This window comes from Dendrobates tinctorius, unplaced genomic scaffold (assembly GCF_039654945.1).
Source record: "Dendrobates tinctorius isolate UK_male_01 unplaced genomic scaffold, ASM3965494v1 ptg000194l, whole genome shotgun sequence".
Classification (NCBI taxonomy): domain Eukaryota; kingdom Metazoa; phylum Chordata; class Amphibia; order Anura; family Dendrobatidae; genus Dendrobates; species Dendrobates tinctorius.
Window position 1 is genome coordinate 2,620,019 of NW_027361861.1, and position 16,694 is coordinate 2,636,712.

General features: G+C 43.2%; 1 protein-coding gene across 2 annotated transcripts in view; it reads right to left on the reverse strand.

The window, feature by feature from the left end:
- RGS6 (regulator of G protein signaling 6) overlaps nt 1-16,694 on the reverse strand; it is a 629,091-nt gene that overhangs the window by 238,664 nt on the left and 373,733 nt on the right. The gene's annotated exons all lie outside the window — the stretch shown is intronic.

A 16,694-nucleotide genomic window follows, 5' to 3' on the forward strand; every position in this document is an offset into this window, starting at 1 on the left:
CTGCCCAGAAAAGTCACAGATGTGCCAACTCTGGCGCTTTCCCTGGCTCTTCCAAGTTGCTCTGTAGTGGGGTTCATATTTGTGGGGTTGATGTCACCTTTGTATTGTCTGGTGACATCAAGTCCATAGCTTAGTAATAGTGAGGCATCTATAAGACATCCATCCATACTGTAAATAAAGACACAGCAAGTATAAAGTCTTTTATTTGAAATAAAAACAAAACACACTTTTCCTTTTTTTTATTTAAAAATAACAAACACAGTTACACTCACCTAACACCTATTCCATTGAATCCCTCATCTCCCGTCATAAAACAAAAATAAAAAAAACAACATCCCTCACCTGTCCGTTCATATGTCCCACGCCATATTCCATAAGTTGATGAAAAATTTGCAGTTACTTTATTCTGCCCTCTTTAGTGACGTTTTGAACTACATGATCTTTTTTAAGCACAGCACATGTCACAATAACCCCATTTAAATAGTCTCCAAAACCACCCCTTAATTAGCAATAACCAATCACCGACAAGCAATAGCACTTATATATCAGCAATATATAATATTATAAGCTGATCCTGGATGGGACTATTGAATTATTCATATACTAGATGGTGGCCCAATTCGAATGCATCGGGTATTCTAGAATATGTATGTACCGTATTTTTCGCTTTATAAGATGGTGGCGCTTTTTATAATCCAGGCATCTTATTGCTTACCGGGGGGTGGTGGGATGTGGGGTCCCAGGGTTGCTGCTGGAAGAAGCGTGAGTGGAACGTTGCTGCTAGGATGAGGGGGTGTTTTGATGTGCGGCACGCCACTGCGGGTGTCCGATGCTGCCGCTGTGGTATGTTCCCGTGCTTTGTACCTGGTGCTGCCGCCCATTCTGTCCCCCGGTGCTGCCGGGTGTTGTCGCCCGCTCTGTCCCCCAGTGCTGCCACCCGCTCTGTCCCCCGGTGCTGCCAGGTGCTACCGCCATGCTCTGTTTGCCGGGTGCTGCCGCCGCTGTGCTCTGTCCCCCGATGCTTGCAGCCGCCAGCGCGCTCTGTCCTGTGCTGCCTGGGGGGCTCTGCCGTTCCATCCATGCTTACTTGCCTGTGCGGTGGATTGCTTCCTGGAAAATGGCTGCCATGCAAGCGCAGATGGAGATCTCGGCACTGAAAACTCAGGAAATCTTGGTCGCGGCCGGCCGGGCGTGACCAATCAGCGGCACAGGATTTCCGTTACAAACAGACAGACAGAATTAGACGATTATTATATAGGATGTGCTGCATGTATCTTGTTGTAACGATTGATTATAATAATGATCAGTGTTATAGTTGATTTAGGGTAATGATCAATGAATCTTTATGTAGGTTAGACACACAAGGGTTAATATATTCAATTGGTGGATAACAGATTACTATTAATATATTTCATTGAGCTATAGTCTATTTTGTTCTGTCATTATATATTAACGGGTGAAAGATAACTATGTAAATTTGACTTATGAAAGTTATATCTGAAATTTTACTACTGAATGATCTTTGAATCATGTGACTGCATCATGTGATGCTAGTGACTATGCAGGAATCGATGAAGGACCTTTGTGACGTCAGAGTCTTTTATTGAGAACTGGATTATAACCAATGAGGGAAGGAAGCAGAGACATGCGCAGATCGCACATCTTTCTCATTGAACAAGGTGAACAGGAGGCGGCTCTACAACAGATGATCGCCATGGTAACAAAAATGCTATAGATTCATTGGTGGAGCAATACCAGCCTCCCTATGTGGCATGTATGTGTTTGGGGCATAAATATTAATTTATAGGAGTCTGATGAATGATCAGGGGGCCCGTTCCTGATGCTGCATTGATGCTCTCGTAATCCCTGATGAGTTGGGATGTTTTTTAAGTGTATTAAGAGTATTGCTGATATACAAGTGTTATTGCTTGTCGGTGATTGGCTATTGCTAATTAAGGGGTGGTTTTGGAGACTATTTAAACGGGGTTATTGTGACATGTGCTGTGCTTGAAAAAGATCATGTAGATCGAAACGTCGCCACAGAGGGCAGAATAAAGAGACTGCAAATTTTCCACCAACTTATGAGGCGCTGTCTTCATTTTCTATTTGAACGTCTGGATGTTTTCCGGGAAGAACTCTCTGGAATTGACGTGCGCCTCTATTGTGGGTAAAGTTAACCACTTATTGCTATGAGGCTGGGCTGGACTGCAGTGATCTCCCTCCGGTGAGATCACTGCAAGCACAGTGAGAAAAAGTCACACGGTGCAGAGGCGAGTTCACCGCAGTTCAAATTCAGTGCAGTGAAATTTTCCCGGTAAACTCACCTCTGCACCGTGAGACTTTTTGGGAACCACAGCTCTCTGACAGACGGTAATGATTTTACTGCCAATCAGAAGCAGTGTTTGCTGTATTATCATGCAGATGACACAGCGACAAACACCCAATGTTCGGGGGGCCAAACCCGAACATTAACACAGACTTCCTGGTGAAGTCTGTGTTCGGTGTCCGTGCCCGAACAGTAGGTGTTCAGTACGGACGCTGAGCTTTACTCCTCAGGTTCGCCCATCTCTACTCATTATTCCATACTCAGTTATAATATGCTGCCCTGGTGGGTTTTCCCATTGCAAAATGTTTTAGCATTTTATTAGGATATGATAGAATCATAGAATGTAAGAGTTGGAAGGGACTTCAAAGGTCATAATGTCCACCCCCTGCTCAATGTAGGATTCACTAAACCATCTCATACAGATGTCTGTCTAGCCTCTGTATGAAGACTTCCATTGAGACAAAACTCATCACCTCTAGTGGCAGCCTGTTCCACTCATTGATCATTCTCATTGTCAAAAAGTTTTTTCTAATATCTAATCTGTATCTTCTCCCTTTCAGTTTCATTCCAATGCTTCTCATATTTTCATATGCAAATGAGAATAATGATGACTAGGGATGAGTGAGTATTCTCGTTAGGATTCGGTACTCAGCGAGTAATGTGGTACTCGCGGTACTCGAATTCTGGCAAGTATTTCACTACTCGCCTCGCAATATTCGGCACAGCCCAGCACAGTCCCCGCACAGTCCCTGTACAGTCCAGCACAGTCCCGCACAGCCCTGCACAGTCCCCGCACAGCCCAGCACAGTCCCGCACAGCCCTGCACAGTCCCACACAGCCCGGCACAGTCCCTGCACGGTACCTGCACAGCCCAGCACAGTCCCCGCACAGCTCGGAACAGTCCCCGCACAGTACCTGCACAGCCCGGCACAGTCTTCGCACAGTCCCCGCCCAGCCCAGCACACACACACAGCCCATTGCGTGCATTTCCCATAGACTTACATTGGACTCATTACGAGTACCCGAGTATAAGGAGGTACTCGTAATGAGTACAGCGAGTCCGAGTATTTCACTACTCGCTCATCCCTAATGATGACCTCTCTACACTGGGACATTCCTTCACATATTTGTAGACAGCTATTAAGTCCTCTTAACCTTCTTTTTTGCAAGGTAAACATTCCCAGATCTTTTCACCGTTCCTCGTAGGACATACTTTGCAGTTCGCTTACCATCCTGTTAGCTCTTCTCTGAACTTGCTCCAGTTTTTCAAACTGACTCAAACAGGTGCCATTACTACAGGTAATGACTGGAGGACAAGTCCAAACAGGTGCCATTACTACAGATAATGATGGAGGACAGAGGAGCCTCATAAAGAAGAAGTTACAGGTCTGTGAGAGCCAGAAATTTTGCATGTTTTTAGGTGACCAAATACTTATTTACCACCATAATTTGCAAACTAAATCTTGCCAAATCAGGCAACGTGATTTTCTGGATTTGTTTTCTCATTTTGACTCTCATAGTTGTGGTCTACCTATGATGTAAATTATCAAACGACGAAAAACAAAACAAAAAAAAAATGAAGAAATGTCCATAATCAGTTAAATAGTTTAATTGGAAAAGTCAAAGTAGATACGGAAAGGGGTGGGAACAAAATGCCAAAAGGAGGGGCTATGCTGGGGATCAATAACAATGATACAATGCACAAAATAAATATGGGGCTAAAAAATGGCTATATATTAACCATAAATATTATATACATCTATAAATTAATGATTGATCTATTAAGTATTCCCATATAAGTGCATGTAGAAATAAATAAAATGCAAATGCAAGCAATATTCTGATCAATTCAGAGTCACGGAAAAAGGGAATACAGATAAAGTGCAAATGCCTAGATATATACAAAAAACACCAAAATATAGATTGCAGCTACTTCAAATAGCACCATGTATAGCATATAATCAAATTCCTTAAAAAATATATACATATATATATGCGCCGTAGAAATATACAATAGCGGTGGACTTAGTATAAATGCCCACTCAGGGGTTAGGCTCATCCTGGGGATCATATACACAAACATAAGGTAAAACTTGCAGAAACCTTATAACTATTACTATCTTTGCTTACATCACCATATTTATGGTTTGGGCATATTATCATTACAAGTACTGTCATTCCTGTCTTATATCTTGATTAGTGGGCATTTATACTAAGTCCACCGCTATTGTATATTTCTACGGCGCATATATATGTATATATTTTTTAAGGAATTTGATTACATGCTATACATGGTGCTATTTGAAGTAGCTGCAATCTATATTTTGGTGTTCTTTGTATATATCTAGGCATTTGCACTTTATCTGTATTCCCTTGTTCCGTGACTCTGAATTGATCAGAATATTGCTTTGCATTTGTATTTTATTTATTTCTACATACACAAATATGGGAATATTTATACTTAATAGATCAATCATTAATTTATAGATGTATATAATATTTATGGTTAATATATAGCCATTTTTAGCCCCATATTTATTTTGTGCATTGTATCATTGTTATTGATCCCCAGCATAGCCCCTCCTTTTGGTATTTTGTTCCCACCCCTTTCCGTATCTACTTTGACTTTTCTAAATAAACTATTTAACTTATTATGGACATTTCTTCGCTTTTTTTTCGTCATTTGATATTTAATATTCCGATAGTCATCCAATATTGTCCATTTTGTGCAGTGTTTAAGTGATCTACAAATATCTTATTTTAAATGTATTTATTTAAATATGCACTTTTGTCTTGGCAATTTGTTGAAACTATGATGTCAGTTACAGGCCTCTCTCATCTTTTTAAGTGGGAGAACTTGCACAAATGGTGGCTGACTAAATACTTTTTTCCCCACTGTATGCTGCCTGATCCATGAACAGCATGTTTCAGACACTGGCTGTATGAGTTCAGTCATGTGTGTTTGACTCTGATACGCTCGTGCATTTTGGAGAAAAACATACTGTGGTGTGACTGGTAGTCAAGTGGTTAATGGAAGGTATGTGTCACAGGGATGGTAGCTCCCTGTGATGTAGCCCGGAGTGTTTTTCTTAAGTGAATGTAGATTTTTAAGTACAGTAGTTGCTGTTCACATTTGGGTCCGGGCTACAGGTAGCTGTGAGAGTTGGGAGGGTCTTGCTACCCATGTACCATAAACTGTGGTGAGGGGGCTCACTGTACCCCATTTTGTCTGAAGATATGTGTGTGGTTGTGAATCTGAAGGACCTGCAATGAGGTCATAGCCATGTGATCCATACCTCACCTGTGGGTGTGGCTATGGACCATATAAGGTGAGCAGGGTGGGTCACATGAGAGAGAGTGCATGGATATGATTGGGCCATGTGGAAGGTCCCAGAAGGCCTAGGTGTTGGATGATGTGCTGCCTTCCTGAAGGGCACTTGCTGAGGCTGCTGACCTGGTGAGGCCTGTGTACATTGGCCTGTGTGTGTTGGACAGTCACCAGGAGGAAACAGACGTCCAGAATGAGGAGTAACTAAGAGGTAACCCTGGACAGGGTGAACTAACTGTGTTTAGGCAAGAGCCTGTGTGCTGGACATATCACAGCCTGTGTGACCACAGGTCTAACAGAGCGGAGCTCTGTCATGAACATTCTTCTGTTCTGATATAAGCCTGTTATTTTTTCTTCATGCTTCCATGGTTTATGCCGTCTAGCAATAAACCGTATGGATGTTTTATGTGAAAAACTCTGTGCAGGACCCTGCTAATCTGCTGCCAAGTGAGTGTCCCCAACATGAATAATAAGCGCTACTTTACAATACTTTAAAAGCCGCTGCAACCAAACTGCATAAGAGACTAATCAGAGAGGCATATCCCCGGCAACTTCTCCCCACCCACTGTCAGTGACTCACAGGTCTCTCACTGCATGCAGGTATAGGGAGACACCTGTCAGACACAGGCAGTGTGTGAGGCGAAGACCGGCATTTCATCAACTATTCACCCATGCGACTTGGTCCCCAGCAAAACACTGCAGCATTTCAGAGTCAAACATACCAGCCAGCGACTGAAACATGCTATTATAGGATCAGGCAGAATTTATCATTGTTCAAGTTCCCTTTAAGAGGCACAAGGACACTCCTTTCCAAACACAAACTCTGCCACCATCAGGGCATTCCTGCCACCATCAGGGCCCAGTGAGCAAAAGGGGCCTGACCTAGGGCAGTGTGGAGAGACATGGGACAGTGTGGAGAGACATGGGGGCAGTCTGGAGGAACATTGGGGCAGTATGAAGAGACATGGGGCAGTATGGGGCAGTATAGAGACATGGGGGCAGTATGAAGGGACAGGGGGCAGTAGGCAGAGACATGGGGCAGTATGGAGAGACATGGGGGCAGTATGGATAGACATGGGGGCAGTATGGATAGACATGGGCCAAGTGTGGGAGAACATATGGGGCCAGGAATGGGAGAACGTATGGGGTCAGGAATGGGAGAACAAATGGGGCAAGGAATGAGACACAAGGAGCCAGGGATGAGACACGTGGGGGACAGAATGGCGTGTATATGGAAGCAGGATGGGGGATATTATTACTGTTGAAGCTAATTAAGGGATATCATTACTGCTGTGATCTACTTTATGTTTTTGGATACTGTTTTCAGTGGTGGGTGTCCAGTTACTGTGCAGGGCAACACTGTTGCTTTTTTCTTCATCTGGCGCAGTGTAGAAGCTGGAGAAAAATTGGGAAATGTGCTCTAGATGACCGTGTTATTTTTCTGCAGAGAAGATTCCTGGCTAGTAGAAGTGATGGCGGTCTTTGCTGAATAAAGATGAAGGACTTCAACTAGAGACGTTACCGGTGAGTCAGTGTGTTTCTTGTACACTGACACTATACACGTTATACTATATACAGAACTCCTCTGCATAATGTCACGGCTGATCACTGACCTGACCTGTACACTAACACTATATACACAGCTCCTGCTTATAATGTCACCAGTGATTCCTGTATTACCTGTACACTGACACTATTTACAGAGCTCCTGTGTATGATGTCACTGGAGATCACTGTATTATTTTTGTGTAATCAGTATGTACAACTATGTAATTTTTTTTCACATTCCAGAGTAGGGGGCACAAATGTGTGTGGAAATTCCTAATGTAAAAAATTCCAAGGAAGCTAGAGAAAAATCAGAGGACATCTTTGCCTTGGGGCTTAACACAAATGTACTATGTTATGTGCCTTCCATTAAAAACAAAGCTGTTCAAACAGTTCCCATCTTCAATTTGACCTACATACAACTATTTTAAGAGTCAAGCAGCACAAGCATTTCTAGTTAAAACTGATAAAATATCCGGCATGTTAAAGTGCTTTAAATGCCAACAGCTAAGATAACCATTCTACGGACAGCATTTATGGAGCAGCAGACGTACTGTAAATGGGTCACAGCCAAATTCCTGTAACATAGGATTAGCAGCGATGCAGTGTGGTTAAAACCATGATTGCTGCAGAGGTGGGGTAAGCACTGTACTAGAAAATTAGGAATAAATAGAAGGAGATGCCTTCCTTTGTTTGTTTTCGAGCAGAAATCAGGCTACAGCGTTTCCCTTTTTAAGAAGGAACTATAATAGAAAACGATGAAATGCATCATCGTCTAGTTTAACACTTGATATTTTGACATTTTTCAAGAAACGCCACTGCTATTATCTGTTGGAGTAAGTCCCCGTGACAGCGTGTAGCTCAAGCAGAATTAATTGGGTAACAAAGAAAGCTGCAGTTTTGTGCCTTGAAAACAGCATGTAAAATAGTCAGGCTGCAATTCTTTATTCCTATTTATTTCCTGTTTCCTTAGTGCTATTTCTCAGGTCTGTCGCTGGCTGCTTATTACACCTGTGTATGTATTGTGAACAACCAAAGAACATATTCTTCAAAAAAGGTGATTTATTTTTTAAATCACTGGCATCTTATTGTTTAAATTCTTCACAATGTGCATTATAATTATCATTATTGCTTTTTACACTTAGGCATAAATGCTTCAAATCGTATTCTTTTTCATTCTTACAAATTCTTCCCAGTGAGGGTGGGTGTGAGTAAGAAAACCTCTAAATGTCTAATTAATTAATAAAGGCACTACAGGCCAGATTAATCATTTGCATTTTTAAGTCACTTTTCTTTTTTTTTTTTGCCATGTGGGATTTTTTGACGTTTTTGCACCAAATTCTTCAAAATTAAGCGCATGGTTTATGAATTTTATGAATAAAAAATACTCTTCATTTTTGTTTTTTACCTCTTTTTTTCATCTAATTAAAGCAAAAAGTTGCATTTATTTGTTACAATACTGCACAATTTGCACAAGAAAAATTCAGACATAAATAAAATTACTCCGGTGGAAGGTTGGAGGGGGGGGGCGGGTTGGGATGGAGAGAATAAAGTACAGTTGAACTAAAAAGCTGCAATTGATGAATCGGCCAAAAACATACGGAAACCACAAACCGTGTCCACAATGGCAAACATAAAAAGACATTGGAAAAAAAGGCAAAGTTACAAGAATAAAAAGTGACAAATATAAAAGAAATAAAACAGGCCAAAACTTGAAAATAAAAGGCACAAATACATTAATGAATCAGATCCTATAAGTTCAGCATATGTTATAGTTTTGGAAATATACAGGAAGATTTGCTGTGGTGACTTTACAGCATTTATTAAAAAAGGATTCCATAAAAAGTTTGCCCAAGATAATGCAAAAGCTACAGAGAGGCAGTAAACCATGTAAAATAAAGAAATAACACATACTCACACCTTTACTCCTGGCATTTCCAGCGCCATGTTCCCGATTGTCAAATGTATAAATTGGCTGCAGCGGTGATTTCCCGAATCCCCCACATGACATCTGCAACCAATCAATCTTCAGCAGACTCAAATTGTATACTGCTGCGGCCACAGACATCATGTGAGGTATAAAAAACAAAAAGACTGACTCACTTCCATACAGGAGACAGGTGTGTACAGGTGCAAACTAAGAGTAGGCATTTCTATACATAAACAAATAAATTTGGCACTCTGTAGCACTACAGCATGAAAACATGAAATATATGAAATTAGTATTGCATTACTGCTATAGAAAACAATAAAAAATGGAGATGCTTAGCATATAATTTGATTAAGTCATTCATGCTCAGCAGCCAACGACAAGTCGATCTCCGGTTGCTGGGAACCTATCTAATGTGAATCCTCTTATAGGCTGAAGCTTGCAATTTTGGGTAGGTAGGATCTTGCTGCATTTAAAACCACCAGGGGCTGGTGAGTGGAGTGCTCGGCTACCTACCCATAAATGCAGGCTTCAGCCTTCTGAGAGAATTCACATTAGCTTCTAAGTAATCTAAGATCGCCTTGTTGCTGGCTTCTGGGAATGCATGAATAGGCCAAATTATGTGCCAAGCATCTCAATTTTTTCTTATTATCTAGAGTAGTTTTGCAATTCTATTTTCATGTCTGCATGCTATAGCGCTACAGAGTGCAACATTATTTGTTTGTCATGTGAGGCATACTGAAAGCCATCCGTAGCCAATGTAAAGAAATGATGGGTGGGAAGCTTTTTTTGCATTATCTTGGACAACCCCTTTAAAGGGAATCTGTAACTCCATTTTCGGCCTATAAGCTGCAGCCACCGCCATCAGGGGCTTCTCTACAGCATTCTGTAATGCTGCAGATAAGCCCCTGATGTAACCTGAAAGATAAGAAAAACAAGTTAGATTATACTCACAGGGTGTGGGGGCGGGAGCGGTGGGTGTCACGGTCCGCCACCTCCCATCTTCTAGAGATGACGTCCTCCTTCTTACTTTTGCTGCGGCTCCTGCGCAGGCGTACTTTATCTGCCCTGTTAAGGGCAGAGCAAAGTACTGCGGTGCGCAGGCGCCGGGAAAAGTCAGAGAGGTCCGGCGCCTGCGCACTGCAGTACTTTACTCTGCCCTCAACAGGGCAGATAAAGTACGCCTGTGCAGGAGCCGTGGCAGAAGTAAGAATTAGGACATCATCTCTAGAAGATGGGAGGCGCCGGACCAGACCGCGACACCCATGGGACCAGACCGGATTCCCCGGTGAGTATAATCTAACTTGTTTTTCTTATCTTTCAGGTTACATCGGGGGCTTATCTACAGCATTACAGAATGCTGTAGATAAGCCACTGATAGCGGTGGCCACAGCTCATAGGCCGAAAATGGGGTGACAGATTCCCTTTAAACTTTATAAGATTCCTTTTCTAACCATTACCCAACCAGCTTCAGTTAATTCCAGCCTAGTCTGCAAAAATGAAGAATGGATTGTAAAAAGATGCTCAGAACATTTGTTGAATGTAAAATAATGAATCACACAATCGTTTAAGAGGATGCAGTATTAAAATAGCTTTTAGGGCTTATGAACTTCATTGTTGGGTCTACCACAAATAGATCTACTATCTGAACAACAGAAGAGAGCTGCAACGGATAAGTAGCTCTTGCTCCGACAGACCTGGAATATCCATGTATTACATCGACAGCTATTCAAGTATGTGGCCACTATGTTATATTACATGTTTAATACAACTGCTGCAGGGAAAATGCAGTCTTACATGGCTGGTCACTAATTTTCACCATGTCTTTATAACACCGCTGGCTGTTCCCTTTAAATTGCCATTCCTTATGGCGATCGCTTCCAGATCTGCAGACTGCGTTATGGAAGCCTCTGGACAGTTCCACTTATATAGCAATGTGTCAATGTGGGAGGAGAACCGATCCTAAATCTCTCCCCTGTAAATATAGAGTAATATATGCCAATACTTTATTGCAAGCATTTTACAAGAATGTAAACATTAATCTGCGGAAGCTAAAGGCCCTTTTACATTTAGCGATGCACCAGCGATCCGACCAGCGATCCCACCCGGTCAGGATCGCTGGTGCATCGCTAAATGATCGCTAGTGAGCTTTCATACAGAAAGATCTCACAGCGATGCAGCAGCGACGCAGCGCACGATACTTACCATTCACACACAGAGATCCTGCGTCCTCCCGCCCGCGTCCAGCGTCGCTCGTCGTCACAGCAGGAAGTCTCAGCAGGAAGCGCCCGACGAGAAATGGAGCCGGACATTCTCGCGCGATCAGCGATGGACAGCGGGGGAGCCGGTCGCTGGTAAGTATCACACATAGCGATATCGCTAGCAATATCGCTATAACGTCACAAAACCAGTGACGTTTTAGCGATATTGCTAGCGATATCGCTTAGTGTAAAACCCCCTTAAATAATAGCAGTGCCCAATGCTGATAAGGACTCCAACCTCCCTACTTCTGCTGTGAGAGTCCTGACTCACCTGTTACCACCTGCTCCCTTATGCTGAACAATGCAGCATAGGAGCAAACAATAAGAAAACTATCAGTGTCGCTGATAACATCTCTGCTGGAGAGGTGCACAGAAAACAATTACAACTGTCTTTTTAAAGTGACTTTCCACAAATAGTCAAAAGCCTTTTGAAAGATGACAAAATCAACAGCTAATTACAGTATACTACAGCTGGCCAGAAAACCAATCCTTGTCATCTAGTGCGAAAGGGGGCAGACTTATAGTCAATGATCAAGCATGTTATATATTAATATGCTCAATTCTTTGCTCTCAAGGGAGATGTGCTGGTAAAGTAGTCTGACATCAGCCGATACAGTGCCATAAAAAATTATTCATACCCTTTGAACTTTTCCACATTTTTTTCACATTACACCCACAAACTTAAATGTATTTTATTGGGCTTTTATGTAATTCATCAACATAAAGTTCCAAGTATTTGTGAAGTGTAAAGAAAATGATACATGGTTTGCTAAATATTTATAAAAATATGAATCTAAAAATTGTGACGTGCATTTGTATTCAGCCCCCCCCAAGTCATTACTTTGTAAGACGATCTTTCACTGCAGTTGTGGGAGAGAGGGTCCCCGTCGAGTGTCCGGGTCGGTGGTTGGTGCACTAGGGATGGAGATTGTCAGGGACAGAAGGGTAATAGCTGGGAAAGATAGACAAGAGGATGCAGTACCTAGAAATAACCACAAGATGGCAGGGGGGAGTAGTTCAGGACTCAATAGCAACTTAGAGATAGGAACCCAGAAGGGGAATTCCCGTGACAATGAGTCAGCAGACAGACAGGTAGGCAGCTGGAGACGGTGGGAGCGACTGTCAGCAAGTGTAGATTACCAGGGTGAGACGAGATGCTTACCGAGGACTTCAGGGGGACGGCACCAAGACAAGCAGCCAAGATCTGCCTCCACTCTCCAGCCCGTGGCCGCTGCCACCTCCACACTTCAGCCAGCGGCTGCAGCCTATACGTGGTCACCCGCGGCCACTGCCTCCACGCTCCAGCCCGTGAACGCTGCCGCCTCCCCACTTCAGCCAGTGGCTGCAGCCTACCCGCGGTCACCCGCGGCCGCTGCCTCCACGCTCCAGCCCGCCGCAGCCACCCCGCTCCCACCAGTGGCTGCAGCTGGTACAGTGCTGTTGGCGGCCACTGCCCCGCCCCGGTCCACACCAGGGGTCGGTCCTCTGCTGGTCTCGAACTCCCCGTCGCAGCCGTTAGGTGGCCTGCCATTTGCCACCCCTCACCGCCGCCGCTTGCCCCAGTCCGGGGACTGCGGCCTATCCAGCCAAGGACTCCGCCGAGACCCACGGGGCCCCCGTGTCATCAACGCGCCGGAACGCACGAAGCTTTCGTCAACGCCTCAACAACTGGGCCCAGCAACTCTTCCGTCGAAAGGTCAGCAGAACGGCGAGGGACGTCGGGACAGCTAAGTAGACTTTAGACTTAAGGACCCGTAGTCGGCCACACCACAGCCCTATAGTGACCGGCCGTTGCCGGGAGTAGTCGTGTTCTACATTACCGTGTTTGCTTGTTTAGAGCCCCTGCGTGGGCAACCTGTGTTACCCCTGTTTTGGTGATCAGGCCGTGACTGAGGGAAGTCCCCTCAAGTCCCATAAACGAATCTTTAAAAAGTACCGTAGTTGTCTCGTGACTCGACGCTGCATCCTCCATATCTGATAGTACCACACAGTTAGTGCTGTAAGTCTCTTGGGGTCTGTATCCACCAGCTTTGCACATCTAGAGGCTGATATTCTTGGACATTCTTTTATGCACACTCACCCTAGCTCAGTGAGGTTGGATGGAGGGGTAAGTACACAGTAATTTTTAAGTCTTGCCACAGATTCTAAATGGGATTCAGGTCTGGACTGTGACTGGACTAATCACACACATGAATATGCTTTGAGCTAAACCAGGGGTCTCAAACTCGGCTGGGTATATTTGAATTTGGGGGGACCGCATTCTGTGAAGGACAAAGTGTCATTTTTAGTTATACATTTTTTTTCTATACAACTTTTGAACATTTTTGCAGTGTTTTTTTTTATTTTTTAGAGCTTGGGTCATCATTATGGATGTGGTGATAATAAATGTACACTCATATTGTAGTTATGTCCCCATATTGTAGTTATGTCCCCATCCAGGTCCCCCAAATTTGGAGATACATCCCCATCCAGGTTCCCATATTGTACTTATATCCCCATCCAGTTTCTCATATTGTAGTCATGTCTCCATATCCATGTCACAATAACTCACACCACAAGATATGGCCTTACCAAAATCCTGTCTGATGACAAATGCACATATAGCAGAATGCAGCGGGCCTCCACTAATAAAGGCAAGGGGCAGCTCAGGTGCAAACTACTGATAAAAACAACCACCCCACACCTAAAAAACCATGGAGGGGTTGGCTGCCTAGTAGGAAAAATGCACATAGATAGGGCTTGCATAGGACGTCAGTCACACATGTAAGTGTGATGCAAAGTGTCTGGCTTGCAACCTATTAATGACGCCCATAGTATTATCAGGCGGGCTGCTACAGCACTATAATATGCAACACACAGTGACAGACGCCCCGATAGGCCAAGCCAACAGAAAGAGGCCCGGCTGCATCCTGCAAAAAATGACATGATAAGTGCAAAAAATTAATACATACAATGAGTACATTGGTTTGTTAGGTGTGGGGTGGTTGTTTTTATCAGTAGTTTGCACCTGAGCTGCCCCTTGCCTTTATTAGTGGAGGCCCGCTGCATCAATATCCATGTCCCCATATTGTAGTTACAGGGGGGGAAATTATTATTTGATCTCTTGCTGATTTTGTAAGTTTGCCCACTGACAAAGACATGAACAGTCTATAATTTTAACGGTAGGTTAATTTTAACATTGAGAGATAGAATATCAACAATAAAATCCAGAAAATCACATTGTATAAACTATATAAATTTATTTGCATTTTGCAGTGAGAAATAAGTATTTGATCCCCTACCAACCATTAAGAATTCTGGCTCTTACAGACTAGTTAGATGCTCCTAAACACCTCGTTACCTGCATTAAAGACAGCTGTCTTACATAGTCACCTTTATAAAAGACTCCTGTCCACAGACTCAATTAATCAGTCAGACTTTAACCTCTACAACATGGGCAAGACCAAAGAGAATTATAAGGATGTCAGGGACAACATGCACTAGTTTCTTCCATAAATCGGATGAGACTCATCCATTTAAGTCTATGGGTGCTTAAAAAAAATTGAATGCTGTACAATGTCACCATATAGCATCTGATTTTTACATTGCAATACAGTAACATACAAAACTGTAAATGATTAATAGCTGTGAGTGATAAAAAAAAAAATCATTTGAGTTTTCACGATGAAACTCTGAGTGAATTTTTATATGCCTGTTCAAACCTACACTAATGGGCACATGATGGACTCTTGTTGCGGTGTTTCATATTATGGTTTTGCATGGTATTGCAAAATTGCATGGTTTTGCTGATATTTTCCAAAATCGCAGCAAGAACATAGTGGTTCTAAATCTGGAAAAACCTATTGCAATCACAACTTGTGAACACAAAGGGGTGGTCTGAAACTAATACTGATTTAATTCTAAATCACTATTTAATATAATAATCTAATCTTTTTTCTAATATAAATTAATTAAAAAGACACAATCTCTATCTGTACTCACTGTAACTGCTTTATTTTGTTTGTTTTTACCAATTTCTGGTTTATTGACTCTAAGAATCCTCAGTGCAATCTGGGATATGAAAAAAGATAATGTCATAGGGGGCAGAGGCTGCGATCACTGCCGCAGCCTGTGTCCCCATCCTGACTCGAAGATCGTTTCAGGGGCTGGTATAGTCCCTGCTCTACTGAGCATTTGTCATTTCCCAATTCTGATGCATACTCAGTAGGATCTTGTCACTATGCAATATTATTTTTAATGCACAGTGACTCGGCGGATCTATTGAGAAGTGTTGAGCCAACAAAAAGCAAACTGTCAGTGTGCATTGGAAGGAGAAAACACGGTGAACAGGAACCAGCCCTCTGCCCCCAAAAGTGATGTTTGTTTCAGGGGCGGAGATGGTCTCTGCATTTCCTGCTTCTGGGTAATTTATTTATAATGAACACTAACAGTGCGCTCTCTTACTGACTCATCACTTCTCAGAGCCAGCGAGGGAGTGCATTGTCATTGTGCAGTAAAAAGAATACTAAGCATATGTCAGAATTGACAACTGATACATGCTCAATCGAACAGGGACTAGCCTAGTGTCATGAGTCATTAAGGGATTCGTGGCAGCTTTGGGTCTGTTGGAATTTAAATGTAGCTCTTTGTCCAGCAAGAGTTAATGTCAGTGTCTTGCTGGCAGATTCTTTTAGGCTGGTAAGCTGATACTTGTTGGTAACCACTCCCATCTCTCTTTAAATAGTCACTTGATCCATCAGTTGATAGTCGGTGATAGAGTTTCTTCTATGCAGACCAGCTAGGTGTGTGGAGTTCTCCTGTGACTGTGGTATTGCCGCTGTTGGAGTCCTGTTTACCTGGTGCCGCTTAGTCTGCTGCTGTGGAGCGTAGCAGCAAATTTTGAGCTGAGTTGTATCCTTTCTGTCGGTCCCTTGTTTGTTTCTTTCCCCCAGTGTAATGTTACTTCCAGTGGCAAGGCTAGCATCCTTGTCAGCCAGTGCACTAGCCAGGATTAACAGAGATGACAATCAGGGACTAGGCACATGGCGGCGGCGGGGAAGGACCCGCATAGTGCGTTAGGGGCAGCTTAGCGACAGACACAGTTTGGTGTTATGAGTTGTCCCATCCCTTGCTCCCTTCCTCTCCTCTTGTTATCCCGTTGTACCTATATGTTGTGCCGTGCACCAGACATACCCTTGTTCGGACGTGACACACAGCCCCTGAAACTGACGTCACTAACAACGCTTTGTTTCAGGGTGGGGACAGTGGCTGCGGCAGTGACAGCAACCTCTGTCCCCTGATGATGTCTCATTTGTCACCAAGCAG